Source organism: Saccopteryx bilineata, chromosome 2, assembly GCF_036850765.1.
Source record: "Saccopteryx bilineata isolate mSacBil1 chromosome 2, mSacBil1_pri_phased_curated, whole genome shotgun sequence".
NCBI classification, from domain to species: domain Eukaryota; kingdom Metazoa; phylum Chordata; class Mammalia; order Chiroptera; family Emballonuridae; genus Saccopteryx; species Saccopteryx bilineata.
Genome location: NC_089491.1, coordinates 338,753,460 through 338,780,023, shown reverse-complemented (window position 1 = coordinate 338,780,023; position 26,564 = coordinate 338,753,460). Strand labels below are relative to the sequence as shown.

At 39.3% G+C, this 26,564-nt stretch overlaps 1 protein-coding gene across 7 annotated transcripts in view; it reads left to right on the top strand.

Annotated features, from left to right (window-relative positions):
• Positions 1-1,573: 1,573 nt before the first annotated feature.
• CNOT4 (CCR4-NOT transcription complex subunit 4) overlaps positions 1,574-26,564 on the top strand; it is a 117,322-nt gene continuing 92,331 nt past the window's right edge. For all 7 annotated transcript variants that reach the window (XM_066262358.1, XM_066262355.1, XM_066262356.1 and 4 more), the window contains exon 1: positions 1,574-1,779. The gene's annotated coding sequence lies outside the window, so the exon portion shown is untranslated. The remainder of the gene's footprint in view (positions 1,780-26,564) is intronic.

Below are 26,564 nucleotides of genomic sequence, written 5' to 3'. Positions count from 1 at the left end.
TTTATTACTTTGTTTACACTCCACTATAAAATTGATATACAAACACACACTTAAAATAATACAGGGTTGGGCAAGAGTAGGTTTACAGTTATTCATATGAAAAAAAACATGCATGTTATAATTATTACTAATAAATAAATAACAATAGAAGAATAAACTGTTTCGGGTACAGACAATTGTAAACCTACTTTTCTTTACTCCTGTACATCTCTCCACAGTTAGTTACCCAAACTTGGATCCAAATGATTTCCTAAGTGTCCTTGCTAGATAATCATTTTATGATTCTATAATTTGAAATTTATGGCAAACTATGAATTTATTACATATTTTAAGTTTTCATTACATAACTCTTCATAGTGAAGAAACCGAAATACAAAAAGCTAATGTATAAAAAAGTGAATGAGGTCTTATGAGATTAGATGCAAATTTAAAATTGCAACCTCTTTCCCTATTCCCATTCTGTTTTAAATTTTTTCATCAGTTATGACATACTATGCGTTTTAATGATACATTTTTTTAAAAACTGCCTTCTCTCCCTTTGCCCTCATCCCAACACACACTAGGATACAGGAATTTCTAGAATGGGAAGAGGAAATTTTGTGTTTTGCTCACCAACATCTCCCCATGTATAGAACGGTGCTGGGCACACAGGAGGAAGGAGTTCATTATTTGTTGTATGAATGGAAGAATACACGCAATAAGCAAAAACGACTGCTTCGAGCGCCGCTTTCGCCAGTATTCTCAGAGGCAATCGGAAGAAACCAGGAAGTTGGTTTCTGTGTCTTGGGGCTGGTAGGGATTGCGGGTGCATTCTTATATTCTTTGGGATGTAATGTTGTGTGAGGACTTTCTGAACTTCGTGCTCAAGGCCGTGCAGGCTGGAAACCGAACTAACCATAATTTGCACCAAAAATCCATATAACGTTCTCAAATTTATACAACCAGAAACACGTTTTTGTAAGTGCATGGGTCTTCCGTTCTCTTGTACACCTGTGCCTGGCAGTTGAGGATATTTCTTCCCTGGGGATCAATGGTGAGAATGAGATAAAGACTGGTGGCTCCAAAATGGGCAAACAGGAGAAACAAACTAACGCTCTCTTTCTGACAACAGACAACTCAGTATTAAATTCTTACCCTAGATTAAATCCCGCGCTCCTCTTTGCCAATCTGCCTGTACCCCGCCTCTTTTAATATCTAGGTAGGAGGAGCAGGCGAGGGACGTTCTTGGCTCCCCCTAAATTGGTTAAGCTCGCCCCGAGTTTTGGTATCCCATATTTAAGCAGACACCGAGGACACGGAACCCCTAACGAAGATCGTCGACCAAATGACAGTGGAGCAGCACGCGCGGGCTGAAAAGGAAGCAAAACACGAAGAAAGGCAGTAGCCTACCAACCACGTGAGGTGGGCGATGCCATCCGCCCTGGGAGAGAGAACTTCAACTCCCAGCTTGCAACTGGATGGTTACCGTCCGAGGACTACAATTCCCAGAGTGCTGTAGGAGCGACCGCCAGCTCCTCCCCCCGCCCCTCCCTGCCGGATCAGCGTGCGCCTGCGCACGGGAAGCCGGAGGAGTCTTACCCTAATGTAAGATGGTGGCCCGTCTGGCTGTGGAACCCACCGAAAGCTGAGAGTGTCTCTCTCAGCCGTAAAGGTCGGACTCGCTGAAGCAATCAGGCCCGGTTCCGAAGAGTTTTTTCCCCGACACTTGTCCAGGGGCCTCTTGTGAGGACGCGGCAGCTTGTGGAGTCGGCTCCGGGAAAAGCGAGGCAAGGCAGGCGGGTGAGTCTCTGCGGGGCTGGGCTTAGGAGAAACCCGGGGCTGACCGGCTACGAGAGAGCGGAGGCTTCGCTGGAACTATGCAGGCCGCACCCCCCTCGCTCCCCACCCCCCGCCTCATCCTCACCCTCCTCTTTCTTGGTCTTCCTCCTCCTCCTGGTCTTCCTCCCTCTCCCCTCTGCGCCACAGCAGTTACCAGGAAAAGCGAGCGGGGCAGGCGGCGGCGCGGCGGCGAGCCGCGACTCCTTGGGCAATTTCTTCAATTGGGGGAGCCGGGGCGGCTTTTCGCCTTCAGCTCTCCCCCTTCCATTCTGGCTGAGGCAGGGATCTCCAATCTCGGGACTCCTCGCCTTCCCAGCCCCCTGGCCCCTCTCGGACGTCCTTGCCCAGTGGCCCCCGTCTCCCCAGATGACCAGAGCCATCACTTCCACGCTGAACCGCGTTGCTCCTGCTAATCAATCCCGCTGCTCCTTGCCCACTTGTCCTGCTGCTGAGTGTTCGCTCCGCGGCCACCGACCACTCTGGAGTTCGCCTCTGCCCCCTTCTTGGGTTTGCGAGGAGCCCCCCGGGTCGGTCTACTACAGTAAAGCTGCTTCCGAGGTACACACTCTGCCTTGAACGCATCTGTCATCTTTAAAGCCGCCCTTTCAGCGCCCAGATGAGGCTTGCTGCTGGTTCTGACCCACCTGTTTCACAGCTTCCCTGGGAATTGCCCGTGCCTTCCCTCTTTCCCACACGGATTCTTCCAGAATTCACTTCTGGGGGGGGGGGGTGCCCCGTGTGGGCCCCTGCCAAGTCGAGGAAGTTGGGAAGTGACTGAAGGACGGGTAGGGTACTCTGAAATAGGGTTCTGAGCGAGGAGCGTTTACTACTTATGCTACTCAGCGGAGGGACGTTTCCCGGTTTGTTTTCAGTGATTGCTGGATGATTCGGCTCTGTTGAGAGTTTTTACCCCCTACCTTTTCATTTTGGACCGGTTTGTTCATGCTCCTCAGCATTCTTCTAAATTGCCTCTCCTCAGGACACTTAATGTGGGCTCTGATTATGCTAACAAACGTTAGCCTTGGCATTACCAAACAAGATAAATCTGGCACGCAACCAAGTTCATCTGTGAGCTCCACAAGCCGATATAACTGATATTTTGATTATATGCAAGGTTTTATCTGTGGGTTACAGACCCCTTCCATATTGAGCATTGATTATTGACTAGGTGAATTATATTGATGTGCGGCTTAATTGTGCGGCAAATGCCCATACATGCATTTGGTGGCAATCACTGTCATTATTATCTACATTAAAAAGCAGAAAACTAGAAGCAAGAGGTGGTTTATGATGGCTGTGTTTTGGCAAAAGCTAATTGAAAAATACTAATGGCTTAATGGGAAGAAGGAACCTTTGCTTTAACCAGACCACTGTGAAAAAGAGAATTTACCAGAAAAGCAAACGGGATTACATAAATCAGGTACATACATTTCAAGTTTAGGTAAGACATTGTGTTTTTAAGATAAATGTAAAAATGTTAAAAGTCGTAGTAGTGATCTCATGCAGTAATATACCTCTTATCTGCAAAAGTAATACTACCTCAAGTGTAAATACAAATACACAGTTACCCTTTTAATTATTTTTACACATTGCTATATTGTGATTTTTACAAATTTTACCTTAATACTTGAGGAATCTTCCATTTGGCTTCATGGTCACTTGATTGTGATAAATGGTCTGTTTTATTAAATGTAAACCGAGGTAGGAAAGCTGTTCATAAAGCTTCTTTTTTTTCCTATTAGCTACTTAAGCACCAATTTGAGGACACTAAATAAATCCCTGCTCCTTGGAATTGGAAGCAATTTACATAGCAAACTTTGTCCTAAGTTATAATTTGAGGTTTTTAAAAATATTACTTCCATTTAGTTTATCAGTAGGAATGCATTTAATACAATTGATCTTCAACTTTAAGTAAAAAATGTATTGCAATTTTCTTTGTAATATGCTGGTGAAGAAGCTTTTCGCTTTGAACAAACGTAGCACACAGGTTAAGAAACCCTTGGCAGTCATACTTGGCTGCATTGTAAGCAGTGTGTTCTAGGAGAGGATTGTCTGTCTGGCAGAAGACTGTAAATGATTTTAATACATCTTTTCTTTTGTAAAGATATTTTGCCTCAGTAAACATATGCTCAAGTAATTTTCTACACTCCACACTTTTTCCCCCCTGCAATTATCAAATTCTTAGTTTTAGCACTGCGAAGTCAAAACGAATTTACTTAGGGGTCTTTAAATCACATCTAAGGATATCTAAAGTTGTTTGACATTTTGATAGGAAATAGGAGCTAAGATTTCAAAATATTTTTGTATGATTTAAATTTTTAGATGTAACATTATGAGCAGTGCAGCTTCATAATTTTGATTGCTGGAATACTTTCTGCCTGACTCAGTTGTTGAATTCTTCAAATGCATAGGAAGGTTTTTGAGCATGAATTACTTAAAGTTGACTTATTATATGATAACATTTGTTTTCATAAAGTTGCAGAGACCAATCATTCATTTTGTTAGGATGAGACAGTTATAATCAAATGGCAGAAGGCAGGACAATGGTTTTGTGATGCCCTCAACTTCAGTCTAAACTGGGAGCACTAGTAATAACCTACAACTCATTACTGTGTAAAAGAAAGAGGGTGTTGCTTAAAAAACTGCTTACAATAAGGGAGTTTTATTTTAAAAGTTATTTTACATGTCTTAAGAGAGTGGAAAAATATCCTCTTAGTTTAAGCAGAGTGTTTACAAGTCTTCCCATTCTCTCCTCTCTATTTTTAAGGTGAAGCTACACTCTTTATTTTAATATGCTTTGGGGGATGGTGCTCACAAATAATATTTGATAGGATCTATTTTAATTCAAAGTTATTATTTTTATAGACCAGGTGAAATAGAAAGTTTTAATTTGTGAAAACTTCAGCCTCTGTAAAAATTTGGTTAGTTTTGTGTTATTAAGTATAGTACTGTCTTGACTTTTGTGAAAGAAGTTACATTCATCTCAGTTGGTTCCAAAGAAAAACAGTAGGGAAATAGGTTATAGAGGTTTTTAGTGTTCTAGAAATAGTATAAGTAGAATGTACTACATACTTTTCTCAAAGGATTTCTTAATCTAAGTGGAACTTATAAATGGTTTTCATCCCCCTGGAATAGCATGTATTGGATACAATTTCTTAACACATTCTAAGATTTTTTTAAAATTTTATTTTTCAATTTCAGTTTGTATCCAGCATTACTGTGTGCAGCATAGTGGTTAGCCATCATCTACTTTGCAAAGTGTTCCCTCAACACAGTGAGATTTAAAAAATTTGATGTGACTTCAGAAATAATAGGAACAATTTGCAAATGTTCATTCTTACATAAAAAGTGGCAATATTGTTGATATTTTGAAGACTAGATTTTTTTTCCAAAGTTGAGAGTACACAAATTATAAAGATGACATAATTTACCGAATTATTTAGTGAGGTGAGGAAGGCAGATAAGTGGGACTTTTAATCACATATTTAGTGGTTTTCTGAAAGAACTTTTTCCAGAATTGTTTTAATCTCATTAGTATGTGGCCTTCTGTATTAGAAAAGATTGTGTGCTAAATGTCAACTTTTTCGAGCGTAGTAATAGTATAAACCAGCGAGTTATGCCACATTTCTTTTTTGTAGTATGCTTATTTATGTATTTATTTTTATCAGAAAGTATTTTATAGAAGAGAAAATTTCAACACTATTTTGGTGCCTCAGGTTAGCTTTTTCCCATATCAGAGTTTTCTTTTACCAGAAGAGAGAAATTACATTCTACTAAAAAGGTGATGATTGTTTTTACTTGCTGGGAAAACTTAACTTTAAAGATAGTACAATTAACAAGGCAATTTGAGATTGAGTTAATTTTTTTGCTAAGGAGGTTAATTTTGAGGATGGTTTTATTCTTACTAAACCCTGTTTATATAAGAGAGTTGGCCTGTTTTAAACTTTGATTGCAGTGGGTGATGGGTGGATGATGTGTCGCTATTAGGATGAACCTTGCTGTTTTTATTTCTATACGTGTATATATCAGATATCCGTTTAAAATAGGATTTTTTTTTAGTTACTGTAACTAATATCTCATCTCTTGAGTATTTAGAGAAAATTAGAGAGGAGGAAATCAGAATAATCACATTGGTTTGTATATATGCCTAAAACCAGTGTAGAAAAAAAAATCAAGATGAAAAAGCAGTATAAAGAGAATAAAATGCTTGCATTTTAAGATAGTAGGTGTTGTGTTTCTGCTTTTTGAAGGAATTAGTGAATAATGTAGCGACAATTATAGTGATTGAATTTTGGAAAGTAGCTATAGGCTGAAATAAAAGAAGTGGAGCATTCTTTAGCAGCAACAAAGACATTGTTATTAAGCCAAAAATCTGAAATTTCATAAGTATGTTTTACAGTCCTTGGAATAAAGAGGAAATACTAATTTTCCTGATTGTTTAAGAACCTAATTCATTCCCTGTTAAGAGCAATAGGTATCTTCAGATTGAATTTCCTGAAATAACAGTGGCTGATTGGCAGCATGTTATTTTTTTCTTTATGATTTTCTGTCTTTTATATTTTGCTTATGATTTTTTTTAGTGGTTTTGTTTTTCAGCAATTGTTTGGTTGGACCCTTTTGTGAACACTATAATTGAATAGAAATTTGAAATGTCAATGGTATTGCTATCAGTAGTTAGGTTAATTTTTTTCTTTTGTTGGAGAGTCCGCTCCATTTTTATTAGATTTTTTTCTCTAATTTTTATTAATTCTTAGATAAGAATTAGAATCATGAAAGTTCCTTGCCAAGTTAGATCTTTCCAGAAATCTTTTTCTTATTCTAAATGTGGACCTAGGTATTTGTTAAGTAAAGAAAAGATTACAGGTGTATTTTGGTTTTGTCATACAATGAAGTAAAGAAGCTACTAGTACTTATAAAGAGTAAACTTATTAATGTGAACATTTTAAACAAGTATAAGAATAGACCTCGATGTAGCTATCACTTCAAAGATGATCAGTTCATAGTCCATCTGGGTTCTTCTGTATCCCCACTTACTTTACCCCTCACCTCCCTGGTTTTGACTTGGGTTATTTTGAAGCAAATCCTAGTCATTTAATTTGTAGTAGCACTCTTTTGACATAAAATAATCTTGATTTTTAAAAATCAGGACTATTGAATTAGCTTGTTAAATAATCTTTGAGTACTTATTATAGACCCACTTCTTGGGAAATGGTCCAACCTCTTCTAGGAGTTTATAATCTTCTTGAGCATACTGCCATAATATAATTAGTATTATCCAAAGCATTATGTAAATAATGTGTGGTACATATAGTCTGAGTCATATATTAATGTAGGGGTATCTTCAGACTAGAATTCTTGATGTGGGGCTCCCTAGAGAAAGTGAGACTTGAATAAAGACTATGTACTGTTTGCATAGGCAGAACATCTTCAGAAGGAGAATATTCCTTGTGTGGGATGGAACCATGATTAAACACTTCATGATGTGAGAGGGATGTAAGGAGTTTGTTTCCGTGGAATACGATGTTAATTTCTGGAAATGGTGTTGGAGAAGTTAATATAGTAAGGTAGAGCTATGTTATGAAAGGTGTATTTGGTGTCAGTTTGAATTTGATCTGTTAAGCATTATGGAGCCATTAGAGGTTGGGGGGGGCAGGAGATGACAATAAAACTGCTTTTCAGAAAGATTGCTGTTTCAGTAGGGTGCAGCATACTTTGGGATGGACAGTTGAATGTAAAAAGTCAGCGTCTATGTCACCAAGGTAAAGGGTCTTTTGAGGGATGTTAGTGCGGAAATTCTACAGGATTTGGTAGCTAATTGATTCCACCCTCTCTTCGGTCACCTATGTCCAGACATGACCTCAAAGTTTTGGAGAATAGAGAACTGAGGAAATGTAGTTTATTCATCTTTAATATCATAGTAAACTGCAATTAGTTATCTAAGCCCAGCTTTTGTAAAGGAAATGATGCATGATTATTCAAATCTCAAAAAATTTCAGTAGTAAATACTACCAGTGTTTTCAAATAGTTTTAAATATTATTCACTGGGGAATAAGAGTTGGGAAGATAAAGAAAATTTTATTATATAATAGTAAGGGATGGAACATAATTCATTTGTAAAAGATACAATTTTTCCCCCATCTGCTTCTTATGTGTGTATGAGTTCAGAAGGAGTATTATAAAACTTATATATGAACAGCTTATAAATGGTATATATTATTGGATATCTTTAAAGTTTACTAATGACCTGATTAGGGCAGAAGAAATTCTGATGAAATAGGGCACTAAATATTGTCAGCTCCAAGCTCCCTTAAGGATGGATAACATTGGGTCAGCAGGCCAAGCAAGAAAGTAGGGACATTATTAAATGAAAGTTTAGTCTTTCATTTATTTTTATATGCTCTTTTTTTTGGAAAAGATATTATTAAAAACAGATCTAGTTCAACAGCAACCATATATGTTTTATTTGGAATTTTTTAAATGACCTGAGACCTTTGAGGTTATTCTTTTCTTTGTTTTGGTTTATTGACCTTTCATTAAGCCAACTTCATCTAGTCTATATTTCTGCGGATAGCATGCTTTCTTTGTTTAGTAAAGGAAAATTTCACATTTTATCTTAAAGCAGGGGGAGAAGAGTAGATTATTTGCTTCTGGCTTTTTAAATAGTAAATTAATAGTACTTTTTTTAATGCAAGATAGCACTTTAGTTGTTTGTTGATTGCTTTCTCAGTGCTTTGACTGGGGGGCTCTAGCTGAGGTCATATCTATGATCCCCGCTCAAGCCGGCGAGCTCAGGGTTTCTCGAACCTGGGTCCTCAGTGTCCTAGGTTGATGCTCTATCCACTGTGCCACCACCTGGTCAGCAATAGTACTACTATAGTTTATTCTCTTCTTCCTTCAAGATATTCCCTCTCCATGGTATTTAGCACGCAGATTTTAGGGATTCTCACAACTGAGTCTGAAACCATCTCAAGCTTAGGTGCCTATAGCTTCAAAATTAAGTTTATATTAATTTACCAATTATTTTTGTTTCCATTGTTATAAAAGCTACGACCTACCAATAATGACATGTACTTTTTAGATACTTGGGAAATATATATATATATATATATATATATATATATATATTTTTTTTTTTTTTTTTTTTTTTTTTTTTTTCCCCCCCCCATATTTCTGAAGCTGGAAACAGGGAGAGACAGACAGACTCCCGCATGCGCCCGACCGGGATCCACCCGGCACGCCCACCATGGGGCGACGCTCTGCCCACCAGGGGGCGTTGCTCTGCCCATCCTGGGCGTCGCCATGTTGCGACCAGAGCCACTCTAGCGCCTGGGGCGGAGGCCACAGAGCCATCCCCAGCGCCCGGGCCATCTTTGCTCCAATGGAGCCTTGGCTGCGGGAGGGGAAGAGAAAGACAGAGAGGAAGGCGCGGCGGAGGGGTGGAGAAGCAAATGGGCGCTTCTCCTGTGTGCCCTGGCCGGGAATCGAACCCGGGTCCTCCGCACGCTAGGCCGACGACTTGGGAAATATTAATAAGTTTAAATCAATGATGCAATATATAGTACATTGTTGGGGAAAATCTGTTTTTCATCTGTCCATCCTAAGACTTCCTTAATTCTTGTAATGTTCAGAGCTATTTTTGACATATTACTTCTTTAGTTAGCTGTTCATGTGTGCTATCTAATATAGTCACTAGAATAGAAAGCTATTGTCCTCTACTTGGGAGTTTAACAGGGGCTTTACTATGTTAATTTTGGATTTAAGATTGAATTGAGATTCCCCTGTGTGCCAGAGAATCTTTTTTTTTTTTTTTCTGAGATAGTCAGAGAGAGGGATAGATATGGACAGACAGACAGGAACAGAGAGAGATAAGAAGCATCAATCATCAGTTTTTCGTTGCGACACCTTAGTTGTTCATTGATTGCTTTCTCATATATGCCTTGACCATGGTCCTTCAGCAGACCGATAACCCCTTGCTCAGGCCAGCGACCTTGGGTCCAAGCTGGTGAGCTTTGCTCAAACCAGATGAGCCCGCACTCAAGCTGGTGAGCTCGGAGTCTCGAACCTGGGTCCTCCGCATCCCAGTCTGACGCTCTATCCACTGCGCCACCACCTGGTCAGACTGTGTGCCAGAGAATCTTGAGAAGGATTATGCTTCTTTCTCATTGCGTGTGGGAGGGATGTAAATATCAAATATATATATATGGTGTGTGTGTGTGTGTATAGTACTTGAAAGTATCTTCAGTGGTAGCTACCAATCCATTCTTTTCCTTAAGAAATTTTAATCCCTTAGAGTGTGGAACCTTTTGGTGTCATGGTGTGCTGGTGGTGGGGGGGGAGGAGAAAATGCTCCAAACATTTCTTTTCTTTTCTTTTTTTTTTTAATTATTTTTATTTATTCATTTTAAAGGGGGGGGGAGAGAGAGAGAGAAGGAGGGGAGGAGCAGGAAGCTTCAACTCCCATATGTGCCTTGACTGGGCAAGTCCAGGGTTTTGAACCAGCGACCTCAGTATTCCAGGTCGACGCTTTTATCCACTGCGCCACCACAGGTCAGGCAAACATTTCTTTCAGATATTAACAACTTGAATTAATCTCAAATTATAACAGTTTGCATATTTTTCATTCATATAATTCTTGGGAGGGAGCTGATTTTGTGCAAGTGGCTTTGGGGTTTCCTTGGGTAGTCAGGAAGTAGGTACATTGTAAAGCCAGGAGAAGGGAGGAGAGGAAGAAATAGTCAGGAAGACTTCATATTCTGCTCATGGCCACTGGGTATTTTTGTCTGAGGCATTCACGCCACTGGCTCCTTTGCTGCCTTTAGCTGCATACTTTAGGTTTTCTAAGTTAGGTTGTCCGAACGAATTGAGAAGCCCTTTTCTAAATCAAACTATTGCCCACCTAGGCTTAGGCATTTTAATCTCTCCCGCATAAAACCTTACAACTGTTATGTCTTCTCTGCTAGAGGGAAAGGAGAAAGAGAAGAAAATGATAGGTATGGTACTCTCCCATTTACCTGGGTAGGGTTATATTGTTCTCTTTTTTTTGGCTCTGGTTGGGTAGCTCGGTTTTTTTTTTTTAAAGACTTTATTTATTCATTTTAAGGGAGGGGGGAGAGAGAGAGAGAGAAGAAGAAGGTTTTTTGTTCTCTTTTTTATGGAAGAATCTCTAACTTTTGTTTTTAATTGTATGTAATCAGTTAAAAAAGAGCTTTATGAATTTACTAGATTAATCCTCAGAAACTTTTTTTTTTTTTAGAGGGAGAGGAGGGACAAGCAGGAAGGGAGAGATGAGAAGCATCAATTCTTTGTTGTGGCTGGCACCTTAGTTGTTCATTGATTGCTTTTTCATATGTGCCTTGACGGGGCGGGGTGGAGGGGGGTGGCTACAGTAGACCCTTTGCTCAAGCCAGCGACCTTGGACTCCAGCCAGCAACCATGGGGTCATGTCTATGATTCCATGCTCAAGCCGGTGCCCCCTGCCCTCAAGCTGGTGAGCCTGCACTCAAGCCAGTGACTTTTGGGTTTCAAACCTGGATCCTTTGCGTTCTGGCCAATCAGTGCTTTATCCACTGTGCCACTTCCTGGTCAGGCCTCAGAAACGATTTAAACGGTCTTTTCACCATAGAGTTAGTGATAGGTTGGAGACTGTGTAAATTAGATGCTTCTACTAAAATCTTTTGTAATACTACACCTTGTTCTAGATGTGATTTTGCTTCTGATATGTAAAGCTAATCTTTCTTTAAGGTACTTATCTTCCTTGAATTGTACTTTTAACAATGATTGGTCATTTAATTGATCAATTGATTGATTGATTAGAGGGAGAAAGAGAAATATAGATTTATTGTTCCACTTATTTATGCATTCATTGGTTGCTTCTTGTGTGTGCCCTGACTGGCAATGCAAACTGCAACCTTGGTGTGCTGTAATGACACTTGAACCAAATGAGCTACTCAGCCAGGGCTTCCTGAATTGTTTTAAATCTGTTTTGATCTTGATGAAAACCAGTGTGACAGTAAAATACTTTAATATAGCTATACTAACAAAAGAACATTTGTTTGTCACATGTCACCATATAGTCTTTTGTCATGCTTAGCAAATATTTTCAGCAGCTTTGCTGAAATTATATAGCATGTGTTTGTGTTTATGGATTGTTCTTTTTTATTGTGTATTAAATTTTAGAATTTTAAAAAATTTGGCATGATATTAAAGGAAATATTACTCTTCAGTATTTGGAGTAAAGGACTTAAACGACTTTTCATAGTTGAATATAGTTTTCCATGTAAGCTCTTTGAATGCTCCGTTTTTATTTTTTGCTCTTACTAGGAATATGCAGCATAGCATGAAGCCAAGCTGTCTTAGTGTGAATCTTGGTTCCACCACTTAATACTTGTCAGACTTAGAGCAAGTTACTTTAACCTATTTGGGCCTCAGCTTCCTCGTTTGTAGGATGGAGATATTAGGATTGTTTTGTGGTATAAATGAAATAATGTACATAAAGTGATTGAAATAGTGTTTGGCACATAGTAAACCCTGTTTAAGTGTTTGCCATTTTTATACATTTGAAAGAATCAAAAATCCATTTTTGAACACTTAGTTTTTTATTCAATATACTTTTTTATGTCTAGGTACTTGACATATGTTTCAGTAGTTATTTGATCAGCTGGAAACACAGGTGCGGCGTCTGAGGGGTGATCAAAGGACTAGCCTTTCTGGAATTTTTTTGAACCAAGGAGTAATGGAAAATGGACCTGAATAGGTACAATGGAAAATGATTATGGAGTGTTTTGAATAAAGGCAGAGAAATTTAGTTTTGGTTGATAAGAGGGAAATTATTGCAAGGAGATATATATATATCTCCATTTGTAAAGTCAGGAAAGTGACATGTTTAAAGTAGTTTTTAGGGGGAGATGGTTTTGAGTGCTGTTGATAGCATAGGTTATTTTTTGTCTGTTCTGGTCACCGATCTATCCAGAGTGGCCCATACAGTGTGCCTGGTAGAGAGAGGGTGCTTAGTAAATGCTGGATAAATGAACCTAAGGGAAACCGAGTTAACAGAGGTAGAAATAAAGGATCCTAATTAAACTTTTGGTATCCTTACCTTTGAAGGAGTAGAAGTGAAAAAAATATTAAAGGAACAATAAGAGAGATAAAAAGAAGATGGAAAATAAGTCTTGGGAAACAAAGGAATATATTTTGCCAGGAGAGAGAAATCACAAATAGGGATAGGAAGATCTAGCATAGTATTGCTTCTATTTCAAAAAGAAAAGGCATCAAAACATAGTCTCACACAACATTCAAGGAGAATGAGAATTGATAAAGCCCCTTGGTTTGTGGTGTGATAATCACTAAGTACATTAGAACAATATTAGTAGACTGGGAATATAATTGGGAATGTAAATCAAATCAGGGGGAGATGAAGGAAGGTAATGGAAATTGTAGGTAAAGACCATTCAGTCTAGAATATGACTGGGAGAATGGCAAGAAGACGTTGAATAGCAGCTTTCATAGTTATTGAATGTGTATTTGGAGAGAGTCTAAGTATTAGAAATGAGAAAACTGGAGGTATTTTGTGCTGAACATTGTTAGGTTTTATCGTAGACAAGACTTATACATGGGGTTTCAGGGCTTTGCCGCATGTTGACTTTCTAATCTTGAGGAAAGTTGCTTAATCTTTTTGCATCTGTTTTCTACGTAGAGACAGTGGTAGCACCTACTTTGTAAGTCTGTGTGGTAAGGAATAAATTATTTAGTCTTTTAAAACCACTTAGAACAATGCTTGGTATGTGGTGAATGTTTGATAAATATTAGCAATTATCACCCACTGCTGAAGTGGAGTGGAGAGTAGGCTTAGAAGCTTGATGAGAATAGAAAAAAAAGAAATTAATAAAATGATTGTTTCCTTAGACGAGTAGCTCAGTTGGTTGGAGTATTGTCCCGACATGCCAAGGTTGTGGGTTTGATCCCCAGTCAGGGCACATACAGGAATCAACCAGTGAATGTATAAATAAGTGGAACAATAAATCGATGTTTCTCTCTCTCCCTCTCTCTCCCTCTTTCCCTCTCTCTTTCTCTACCCCCTTCCTCTCTAAATAAATTTTTAAAAGATAAAAAATATGTATATTGCCAAGTAGTGGCAAGAACTAAGTGAAGAGGCCTGAGAACCTTTGCCCTGGCTTTTTCTTCTGCCTAAAGAACACTTCTCTGAATATCCACATAGCTAGTTCAGCTTCTTCAGACCTTTGTTTTAAATGAGCTCCTTTTAACTAGGCCTACCCTAACAATTTATGTACAGTTAAAATCCAGGCCTCTCTTCTCCATTATTTGTATTGTTTTACTTGGTTTCTGTAATACTTATCTTCAAGCATATAAACCACATATATGCTATTTGTTGCTGACCTTCATCTGCTAGGATGGGGATGTTTGTTTCTGGTGTATCCTAGGTTCTGTGAGTAGTATGTATTTGATACATAATAGGTGCTCGGTATATGGTTTTTGAATGAACAGATTATTTTACCATTGAATTTGGGTGGATGGAGAAATGAATTTAAGGGCTGGAGGTGCTACTTTCTTGAGAGCCAATTTTCTGAGATGGACACTACATAAAAGTTGACCTCCTTTCTTTCTGAGAAAGAAAGGAGACTTCCTTTTCTTTCTCAGATGAGTGTTCTGAGTCCATGTTGATACTGGTTTTCCTGGAAATCACTTGGGAAGCTCATTTGCTGACGAAAGGAAAATATAAGATGAATGTCTTTTTTTGCTACAATAACATTTTGCATTTGATGAACTAATAAAAATTTGTCTTTGCTCATTAGATATGTAGTACTGGTTTAATCTCTTGATATTATTAATTTTTAAAAATTCTGCAGCAACCTCGCAGATACATTACAGTTTTCTTGCAAGCCACCATTAGGGGTGAGGGAGAAGCCCTTTGCACTGAGGCTAAAGCATGCTCCCCTGACTGCTGTGTTCCCTTGACAGGGAGCTTGGGATCCTTCATTCCACCTGCCAGCATTCACAGCCTAGAAGCTATTACTTGCCTGAAGTCCATCAGCACTAATCTTATTATATCCTTTATTCCTTTTTATGTCAGTCACCATCAGTCTCCCAGGTGACTATATCTCTGACTTTAGACCTTAGTGTTCTGAGTGATTTCTATCTTTTCATTCCTCTTCATGACCAGCAGAATTTTCCCATATCCTTATTTTTGCCCCCTCTGCTTCCAACTTTTCTAAAGACACTTTTTCCCTTCAGCCCTCTTGTGTGTTGGCTATTAAGTTTTTCATTTGTTTTATATGCCACCATGAATGGTCTGCAGGGAGTCCCTTGCACTGAGATTTAAGACCACATTTCACATTCTGACCTCGTCTTTTGAATTGGAGTTGACAGCGGGGACTGGATCCACTGAGCATGGACATGAGGAAGATGTCTTCCGCTCTCCTTATCTCCCTAAAACTTGTCTGCTAATTGGTTATTTGTCCATAAACCCCCATGCTTGCTGGCATCTTCTGCACCCTGGGTTGCTCCTTATCTTTCTTGACTATTTTAGCTCTCAGTCGTCATTCTTACCAACACTGTACCTCTCTTAATTCTTTGTAATTTCAACATATATTAGCTATGGTTCTTCTAATACTGGGGCCTCAAGTTCTAAAATTCCTCTTCCCTAATATCCTTGCTCTCTATCTTACCTCAGCCACTCACTCTACCCTCATATTTTACGCTTTGTTATTACCGATATATTGAACCCCTTCTGATTTTCAATTCATGCAGCCCTTTTTCTGACTGCCACCTGTATTTTCAGCTCATTCTGCCTAAGACTCCAACACAACAATCTTGTTATTAAGATTTCCAGCCCACAGATTCTGTTCCCTTTTCACTGTCCCTTGCCCCCTTGATTACTCTTCTTCCCTCCTTACATAGTGTAAATTTGTTTCCTAGTGGTCAGTTACTGTGGTAATTCCATTCAATATTCTCTCAACTCCCTTGCTCCTTTCTCCTTTATACTTACTTGGCAAAGTCTCAGCCCTCTGTAAATCAGATTCTCTCAGTACTTCATTTCTGCTCCAGTGACCTGCAAGGGACTGAAGAAAAACATGATAATATAACCACTCTCACTTTAAATCCATGGTAAGACACCTCTGGTGGCCATTAATACCGTCTGGCAATCATAGTCCATTTCCTTAATTTATTCAGTTTCCCTACTCCTAGATGACTTAGTATATACCTGGCCCTTCTCCTTAAACTTTCAGCTGTCCTTGTCATGTTCACTCAGTTGATAGACCTGCTTTCTACTTCATTGAGAAAATAGAAGCAGTCAGAACTTTTCTGAACTCCCACCACATCTTGTGTACTTTACTGATCTGACTCACAGGCCTTGCTTGCCTTCCGTTGCTACAGATGAGCTGTCTTTGCTTCTCTGTACTCCCAGTTCCTCTGGTTGGTGATCCTAACTAACCCTTTTCATTTATTCTGGACATTGCTATAGTAATTTTCCCCTCTCTTTGTACATCATTGGTTCTTCCTTCTCTTCATATCATTCTCAACATGTAAATGTGCTGGGTTTTTTTTTTTTTCTTTTTTTTTTTTTCTGAAGCTGGAAACGGGGAGAGACAGTCAGACAGACTCCCGCATGTGCCCGACCGGGATCCACCCAGCACGCCCACCAGGGGCAACACTCTGCCCACCAGGGGGCGATGCTCTGCCCCTCCAGGGCGTCGCTCTGCTGCGACCAGAGCCACTCTAGCGCCTGGGGCAGAGGCCAAGGAGCCATCCCCAGCGCCCGGGCCATCTTTGCTCCAGTGGAGCCTTGGCTGCGGGAGGGGAAGAGAGAGACAGAGAGGAAGGAGAGGGTGGGGGTGGAGAAGCAAATGGGCGCTTCTCCTATGTGCCCTGGCCAGGAATCGAACCCGGGTCCCCCGCACGCCAGGCCGACGCTCTACCGCTGAGCCAACCGGCCAGGGCCTGTGCTGTTATTTTTCTCATAAAAGTATCTTCTTTTGGTCACTCTTCTTTGTTCTCTATTTCCATTGCTGCAGAACCTCTTTAAAGCACTGTGTAAATGCACGTGTTCTAGTTTTCTCATGTTCTCTCTTACACCTCTTCCAATCAGGCTTTGCCCCTACAAAGACTGTTTTTGTTCAGGTCTCCCAACAAGTGACATTGTTAAATCTTGTCAGTTTTGTCTTATGTGATCAGTATATATTTGATGATGTTATTTCCTCCTTTGATATACATATACTTGTTTCACTTGCTTTTTAAGATACCACATCCACCTGGTTTTCCACAGAACTCATTGGCTGCTCCTCAGATTTTCTTGGTGGATCTTCTTTTTTGCTCTCCTCTGTCTTGGACCATCTCAGGGCTTTGACATTGATTATCTTCTCTATCTACCCTCACTACCTTGGTTCTTCTAGTTTCATAGGTTTCAATACCTTCTAAATGTTGAAGACACTTAAATTTATTTCTCCGGTTCAGACTACTCTCCTGAACTCTGGATTTATATATCTAGTTGCCTACTCAGTATTTCCACTTGACTAACAACATCTCAGACTCCACATATCCTAAATAGAATCTTGCTTTTCCCTCCCAAATCTGCCCTCTCATACCTGGTTCACCCACATACATATAGCCTTTGTCATCTTAGTTGGCAGCTTCAAGTTCGTCAAGCCAGAAATCTTGGAGTCATTCTTGATTCTGTTGCTCTTGTACCGAGATTAACAATCATATCACAAATTGTGATGTTGTATGTGGATTGCTATTGATTTTAGATCCTTTCAGATGATCATACTTAATCTCTTGGTCTGAAAATAGATATACTTGTACATATGTATGCCTTTTTTCTCAAGCCATTTCTTAGACTTGTATTGTCCAATATGGTACCCACATACTACAAGTGGCTGTTGAGCACTTGAAATGTGGTGAGTCTGACTTAAGGTGTATAGATAGGGGTTGTGGGAACAAAGAAAAAAAGTGAACTCACTAAATTCACTTTCTTAGATTCTTTGATAGACTAATAGAAACAAAATTTTGCTACTTAAGTTTTCTGGATTTTAGACTATCCTCTTACCTTTTTGGTTTCTCTTAGTTTTATGGATTTCTGTTAGCTGTGTAGATAGACTTAGATTTAGATTGATCCATAAGAATAATTTCTGAATTCATCTATGTAGTGTATATCAAAACAAATTTTTTTATTGTTGAGGAGTATTTCTTGGTGTGGATATGCCACATTTTGTTTAACCATTTACCTATTGGATATTTGTGTTTTCAGTTGTCTCTTACTGATGTAGCTTTTGTGAACATTTGTGTGTAGATTTTTGTGTGAACATAAGTTTCATTTCTTTGGGATAAATGCTCAAGAGCGGAATTGCTGGGTCACCTGGTAAGTGCATATTTAGTTTTTAAAAAACTGCAGAACTATTTTCTAAAGTTGCTTTATGATTTTATTAAAATCTCATGAGGATTGGCCCTGGCCAGTTGGCTCAGCGGTAGAGTGTCGGCCTGGCGTGCGGGGGACCCGGGTTTGATTCCCGGCCAGGGCACATAGGAGAAGTGCCCATTTGCTTCTCCACCCCCCCCTCCTTCCTCTCTGTCTCTCTCTTCCCCTCCCACAGCCAAGGCTCCATTGGAGCAAAGATGGCCCGGGTGCTGGGGATGGCTCCTTGGCCTCTGCCTCAGGCGCTAGAGTGGCTCTGGTCGCGGCAGAGCTACAGCCCGGAGGGGCAGAGCATCGCCCCCTGGTGGGCAGAGCTTCGGGTGGATCCTGGTCGGGCGCATGCAGGAGTCTGTCTGACTGTCTCTCCCCGTTTCCAGCTATAGAAAAATATTAAAAAAAAAAATCTCATGAGGATTGTGAGTTTCTCTACATCCTAATTAGATTGGATGTTATCCCTGTTTTGTTGTTGTCATTCAAATAGATGTTTACTGATAGCTCATAGTTTTAATTTGCACTCCCGAATGGCTAAAGATATAGAGCATTTTTTTCATGTTATTTGTACATCCTCTTTAGTGAAATAGCTTTATGTCCTTTGCCCATTTTCTAGTAGGATATTTTTGCTGTTGAGTTTTGAGAATTCTTCATGTATTTTAGATATAAGTTCTTTGAAAAATGTGGTTTGCAAATATTTTCTCCCAGTCTGTAGCTTGTATTTTCATCCCTTCATAGAGTTGTTCAGAGCAAAAGTTTTTAACTTTGCTAAAACCCAATATATCAGTTCTTACTATTATGTATTATGCCTTTTGTGTCAAGTCTAAGAACTCTTAAGAACTCGAATCCAAGGTCTTGAAGGTTTTCTCTAAAAATTTTCTAGTTTTACATTTTACATTTAAGTTTGTGATCCATTTTGAGCTAATATTTGCATGAGATGAAGTTTAGGATGGTGTTCGTTTTTTCTTTTCCAAGTCCGGTTGCTCCAGTACCATCTATTCAAAAGACTATCTTTTCTCCAGTGAATTGCTTATGTTCCGTTGTCAAGAATCATTTGGGGCCTGACCAGGCGGTGGTGCAGCAGATAGAGCGTCAGACTGGGATGCAGAGGACCCAGGTTTGAGACCCCCGAGGTCACCAGCTTGAATGTGGGCTCATCTGGTTTGAGCACAAAGCCCACCAGCTTGAACCCAAGGTCCCTGGCTCTAGCAAGGGGTTACTTGGTCTGCTGAAGGCCCGTGGTGAAGGCACATATGAGAAAGCAATCAATGAACAACTAAGGTGTTGCAACGCGCAATGAGAAACTAATGATTGATGCTTCTCATCTCTCTCCGTTCCTGTCTGTCTGTCCCTATCTATCCCTCTCTCTGACTCACTCTCAGTCTCTGTAAAAAAAAAAAAAATCATTTGGGCATATTTGTGTGGATCTGTCTGCAGGTTATTTATCCTGTTTCAGCCATTTGTATGTCTATCTCTTCATCAGTTCCTACTGTTGTGATTACTGTAGCTATGTAGTAAGTCAAAACATCAGGAAGAGTAATTCCTCCCACTTGTTTCATATTTTTCCAAATTGCTTTAGGTCTTGTCGGACTTATTCCTTTCTACACAAACTTTATTTATTTTACACAAATTTTAGAGTAGGTTTTTATCTATACCTACAAAAAATCTTTCTGGGATTTTGCTTGGAATTGTATTACACCTGGAGATCAATTTGGGGAATACCAATATTTTACTTTTTTGTGCCTTTTAATCAGTGCTTTGAGGGGTTTTTTTTCTTTTTGTAGTTTCTTTAGGTAGGAACTAAGATTATTGATATAAGGTATTCCTTTTTAATCTAATGAAAGCATTTTAATCCTATAAATTTTCCTCTGGATACCCCTCTATCTACATTTGATATGTTATATGTTCATTTTTATTAGCTCTATTTAAAAAGTTTTTCTGAGACTTTCTGTTGGGCTCATGGATTATTATTCAGTAGTATGTGGTTCAATTTTCAGTTGCATGGGGTTTTATTGAGTTCTAGTTGAATTCCATTATGAATAGAGAGTATACTCTCTATGATTTTAGTTCTTTGAAAGTTGTTAAGGCTTGTTTTATGGCCCAGGATATTATTTATCTGGGTGAATATTCTTTGGGCACTTGAAAAGAATATATGAACTACTTATTTTTTACTCTACCTAGTTTTTTTTTGTTTTTGTTTTTTGTTTTTTTGGTATTTTTCTGAAGCTGGAAACGGGAGAGACAGTCAGACAGACTCCCGCATGCACCCGACCCCGGGATCCACCCGGCACGCCCACCAGGGGGCGACGCTCTGCCCACCAGGGGGCGATGCTCTGCCCCTCTGGAGCGTCGCTCTGTTGTGACCAGAGCCACTGTAGCGCCTGGGGCAGAGGCCAAGGAGCCATCCCCAGCGCCCGGGCCATCTTTGCTCCAATGGAGCCTCAGCTGCAGGAGGGGAAGAGAGAGACAGAGAGGAAGGAGAGGGGGAGGGGTGGAGAAGCAGATGGGCGCTTCTCCTGTGTGCCCTGGCCGGGAATCGAACCTGGGACTTCTGCATGCCAGGCCGACGCTCTACCACTGAGCCAACCGGCCAGGGCACTCTACCTAGTTTTATTGGAATCCCACCTACCTCTCTCTATGCAACTTTCTGTCTATTCCCTGCCCCATCTAGTCTGTTTAGTTCATGTTCCTTATTATTAGTTTGTATAGCATCATTGACAATTTTGTTTTATTCTTGTTTATTTCCCATAGAATTATTTAGCCCCCATAATTTATTTTCATGTCTCATTTGACATTTTTTATAGTTTCAAATAAAATTTAATATTCTTTGTTCTAAATGGTCACCAGTTTTTATCTTGGTGGTCTAATTTGTGCTTGTAGTAGTGGCAAATAGTACTTAAAATATTACTATGCTAAGGTGGAATATAGTAGTATGTTTTTGTTACTCCTTCAAAAGGCCCCCACAAAGTATGATTCTCTAGTTACATTTAGATGAAGAAATTATTTGCTAAGCATATCACTAGGTATTAAATGAGAAGAAGATTTGTGTCCTCAGAGCATTTCATGGGACGCAAGGTGAACGCCTCTGCAGTGGTTCTAATGGTATAGGGCAGCAGGTACCAGATACTTAATGGAGAAGTATTACAGGATTTGGAAAAGGAGTAAAGAATATGGACAAGGTTAATTTATGTGGTTTTGTGAAAAGATAATACTTGAATGAGTGGTAGGTGGAGTGGGAAAAGTAGTTGAAATGAAACTAGGGAACATTATATTGAATATAAGGAGATGAGTAAACCAAAATGAGTACGGTCTGTGGGAAGGAGAATGTGGAGGACCTTCTGTGAGCTATAGGGTTACACGCAGTACTACAAAGATAGAGAGCATTCTTGAGCACCAAGAATTTAAATTTGATCAGGAAATGGTAGTTGATTTAAAGGTTCTTAATCTGAAGAGTGACTTGAAAGATGAAGTTAAAACAGCATAATCTGAGAGCTTGCTAGAAATGCAAACTTTAATCACCTCAGATTTACAGATCAGATTCTTCATTTTTTACAAGATATTCATGATTTCTATGCATGACCAGGTTTGATAAGTACTGATCTGAAAGGAAGTTAATCAAACAGAACTGTGTACAAATGGGATTCTATTTAATTTTTTTTTAAACAGGGACAGAGAGAGAGTCAGATAGAGGGATAGATAAGGACAGACAGACAGGAACAGAGAAAGATGAGAAGCATCAATCATCAGTTTTTTGTTGTGATACCTTAGTTGTTCATTGATTGCTTTCTCATATGTGCCTTGACCGCGGGCCTTCAGCAGACTGAGTAACCCCCCGCTCGAGTCAGTGACCTTGGGTTCAAGCTGGTGAGCTTTTTGCTCAAGCCAGATGAGCCCGCACTCAAGCTGGCAACCCCGGGGTCTCAAACCTGGGTCCTTCCTCATCCCAGTCCGATGCTCTATCCACTGCGCCACTGCCTGGTCAGGCCAAATGGGATTCTAAAGAGAGATTTATATACACTATTCACAAAAATTAGGGTATATTTTATCATTTCATATTCATTTTGAAATATCCCTTTATTTTTGTGAGCAGTATAGATTCTTATGTTAGTTATCCAGTTGAGATGAAGACAAAAGGGAATATAAGAGAGAGTGATTAAAGGAATATAAGTAATAGGATTTAAGGGCCAGGATTTAAAGAATGGGAAGAGTGCTAAACTGAAGATCATGATCAGGCCCTGGCCTGTTGGCGCAGCAGTAGAGTGTCAGCCTGGCATGTGAAAGTCCCGGATTCAATTCCCGGCCAGGGCACACAGGAGAAGTGCCCATCTGCTTCTCTACCCTTCCTCCTCTCCTTTCTCTCTGTATTTCTCTTCCCCCCCTGCAGCCAAGGCTCCATTGGAGCAAAGTTGGCCCGGGCACTGAGGATGGATCCATGGCCTCTGCCTCAGGCACTAGAATGGCTCCGGTTGCAACTGAGCAACGCCCCAGAGAGGCCGAACATCATCACCCCCTGGTAGGCATGCCGGGTGGATCCTGGTCGGGTATGTGCAGGAGTCTGATTCTCTGCCTCCCGCTTCTCACTTCAGGAAAATACAAAAAAAAAAAAAAAAAAGATCATGATCAAATATTGGCTCTGGGCAACTGAAAACTGGGTGGGCCATTGACAGGAAATAAAAAGCCTGGGTAGCATAAAAAACTGATTATTTTTCACTCCCAGGCCACCAGAACTTTTTGTTAAAAGAAAATCAGCATGATAATAACACTGGAGAAAATCTTATGAAAGGAATAAAAAAACTTCTAATTTCTAAATCCTGAAATAAGCAATATTTTCATTTTTTGCATGTTATCTTGGTTTCTGGTTGATATGAGAACTTGTTTTTATGTTCTTTTTTTTTTATTTGTTTATTTTTTTACAGAGTGTGAGTCAGAGAGAGGATAGACAGGGACAGACAGACAGGAACGGAGAGAGATGAGAAGCATCAATCATTAGTTTTTCGTTGCACATTGCGACACCTTAGTTGTTCATTGATTGCTTTTTCATATGTGCCTTGACCGCGGGCCTTCAGCAGACCGAATAACCCCTTGCTGGAGCCAGCAACCTTGAGTTCAAGCTGGTGGGCTTTTTGCTCTAACCAGATGAGCCCGCGCTCAAGCTGGCGACCTCAGGGTCTCGAACCTGGGTCCTCTGCATCCCAGTCCGACGCTGTATCCACTGTGCCACTGCCTGGTCTGTCTTTATGTTCTTATTAGTGTAAAGCTGTTTTGTATAATTTAAAATTTTATTATGTAAATATATTTTATGTTTCTTCATAACTTAATTAGTTTAAAGGACTTCTTTCATTTAAAAATATGTACACTCAAATTTTTAAAATAGTGATTCTAATATATATTTGCATTTTAGATTGGTAAGGATTAAAATGTTTGGTTCGAATAGATTTTAGTGAGACAGTAGATGGGTGCAGATTTTTAAAGGACAATTTGGCAATGCTGTCAAAACTAAAAATTGCACATACCATGCTTGATCCAGCAATTTCATTTCCAGGAATTTGTTCTACAGATATGCTGGCTCCAAGTCAGTTAATCTTACAGGCTAATTTGTCAAATTTACCAATTCTTTATATCAGTGTATTCAGAAAAATATTTTTCTAATGCACATAAACAAAATTGCATTATTTCACGGGAGAATTTTTCAGTTTACTCTGATTTCATTAATCCTTAAAAAATATTTTTTTAACCAGCATTTTCTGTTATCTTGACAATCTTTTAAAGTTATTTTATGTTTTTTCTAGCATTGCTTTTTTATGTTTTTGACCAGAATTTGCAGCAGTTCATATGGGATGGAATGATATGAGTGCTTTTAAGGGTTTCTGATGAGATTTGGTTGAATTTTCCTTTTGTCATTATTTTAAGGATGGTTCAACTTGTCCAAAGGATGATAACTTGGTTGATTTTTGTGTGTTTGTGTGTGTGTGTGTGTGTGTGTGTGTGTAACAGAGAGAGAGATGGAGAGAGGGACAGAAAGAGACAAGAAGGGGGGGGGAGATGAGAAGCATCAAATCTTCATTGCAGCACCTTAGTTGTTCAGTGTTTACTTTCTCATATGTGCCTTGACCGGGGAGGGGAGGTGGCTACAGCAGAGCAAGTAACCTCTTGCTCAAGCCAGTGACCTTGGACTCAAGCCAGTGACCATGGGGTCATGTCTATGATCCCACACTCAAGCCAGCACTCAAGCTGGATGAGACCCACACTCAAGCCAGCAACCTTGGGGTTTCAAACCTGGGTCCTCCGTGTCCCACTTCGACACTCTGTCCACTGCGCCACTGCCTGGTCAGGCTTGGTTGATTTTTATAATATATTTAATATTCAGAAAAAAAATTCACTATAGTAATCATTATTTCACTATAAATCTAATATGTATTTAATACAAATATCCTAAAAATATGTAGAATAACCACATTTTTATTGATGAATTGGGGAATAATAAAAAAAATTACCTAAAGACTGTAGTAATGAGATATTTCATTCAAACAAAAATGTTAAAAACTAAAAAATGGCCTAAATCTCACCACAAAAGACAAATTAAAAATTTTAATTACTAGAAGTGTAAAACTAACATCTGTTTAATATTAGTAAATATAAAATATTTATAGAAGTAATATCTATAAATAAATCTACTATTAAAAAGTTTGTTTTGTGGCCCTGGCGAGTTAGTTCAGTGGTAGAGCATCGGCCCGGTGTGTGGATATCCTGGGTTCAATTCCCAGTCAGGGCACACACAAGTGACCATCTGATTCTCCACCGTTCTCCTTCTCTATCTCTCTCTTCTTCTTCCACAGCCATGGCTCAGTTGGAGCTAGTTGGCTCCAGGCGCTGAGGATAGCCTCATGGCCTTGACTTAGGCATTAAAAATAGCTCAGTTGCCTGGCGATGGAGCAATGGCCCCATGTGGGTTAGAGCATTATCAGGTGGATCCTGGTCTGGGCTCATGTGGGAGTCTGTCTCCCTTCCTGCTTCTCACTGAAGAAAAGTTAAAAATGAAATTTGTTTTGCTGGGTTTTTTTTAATCTTTTTATATTATTTTACTCTTTTACCATTTTCATTCTCCCCATGTCCCCATCCTCTTTGGCATCCATATTGTTGTCTATATCTTTGGATCTATTTCTGTTTTGTTTATTCATTAATTTTGTTTTTTTAGATTTCACCTATAAGGGAAATCCTATGGTATTTTTCTTTGTCTGACTTTAGCTAGCATTAATACCTTCTAGGTCCATATATGTTGTTGCAGATGGCAAGATTTCATTCTTTTTTGTTGATGAATAATATTCCATTGTGTGTATGTGTGTGCACACAGGTGTACAGATTGGGGCAAAAGTTTGTTTACAGTTTATTATTGTATTATTATATATTAATTATTGTATTTTCCATACAAATAACTGTAAACCTTCTTTAGCCCCACCCTATGTATACATGCAACATCATCTTTATTCATTCATCTATTGATGGACATCTAGGTTGCTTCCATATCTTGAGTATTACTGGCAATGTTGCATTGACCATAGGGGTGCATATATCTTTTTGATACAGTGTTTTTGTTTTCTTCAGATAAATACTCAGAAGTGTAATTGCCAGATCCTGTGGCAGCTCTGTTTTAAATTTTTTGATGACCCTCCATACTTGTTTTCATAGTGGCTACACCAATTTACAATGCTAGCAATGGTGTGAGAGGGTCCTCTTTTTCTCCACATCCTTGCCATTGCTTGTTATTTGTTGATTTATTGATGACAGTTATTCTGACAAGGGTGAGGTGTTATCTCATTAAGGTTTTGATTTGCATTTCCCTGATAGTGATGTAGAGCATCTTTCCATATGTCTCTTAGCCATCTTTATGTCGTCTGTGGAAAATGTCTCTTTGGGTCCGCTGCCTGCCCATTTTTTAATTTGATTGTTTGGATTTTTTTGGTATTTAAGTTGTATGAGTTCCTTATATATTTTGGATATTAACCTTTATCAGATGTAGTATTGATTATATTTTTGTTTTGTTGATGGTTTTCTTGCTGTGCAAAAATTTTTGAGTTTGATGTAGTCCCATCTGTTGTCATTAGTTGTTCTGTCACGCAGGTAACACCTGTGGAATACAGCAAGGCAGTTTGGGTGTCGGAAATACGCGTCTCTCTACTGACTTAAACCAGACCTCAGCTTGTTTAAATTGACTGCTAAATTGTATTAAGTGCACTCTCAAGTGCTAGCCAAGTTGAAATACCTTACATTACTTTTAGTTAAATTATTTGCCTAAGCTGTGTTTTTAATCATGGAATTATTAGGGCAGAAA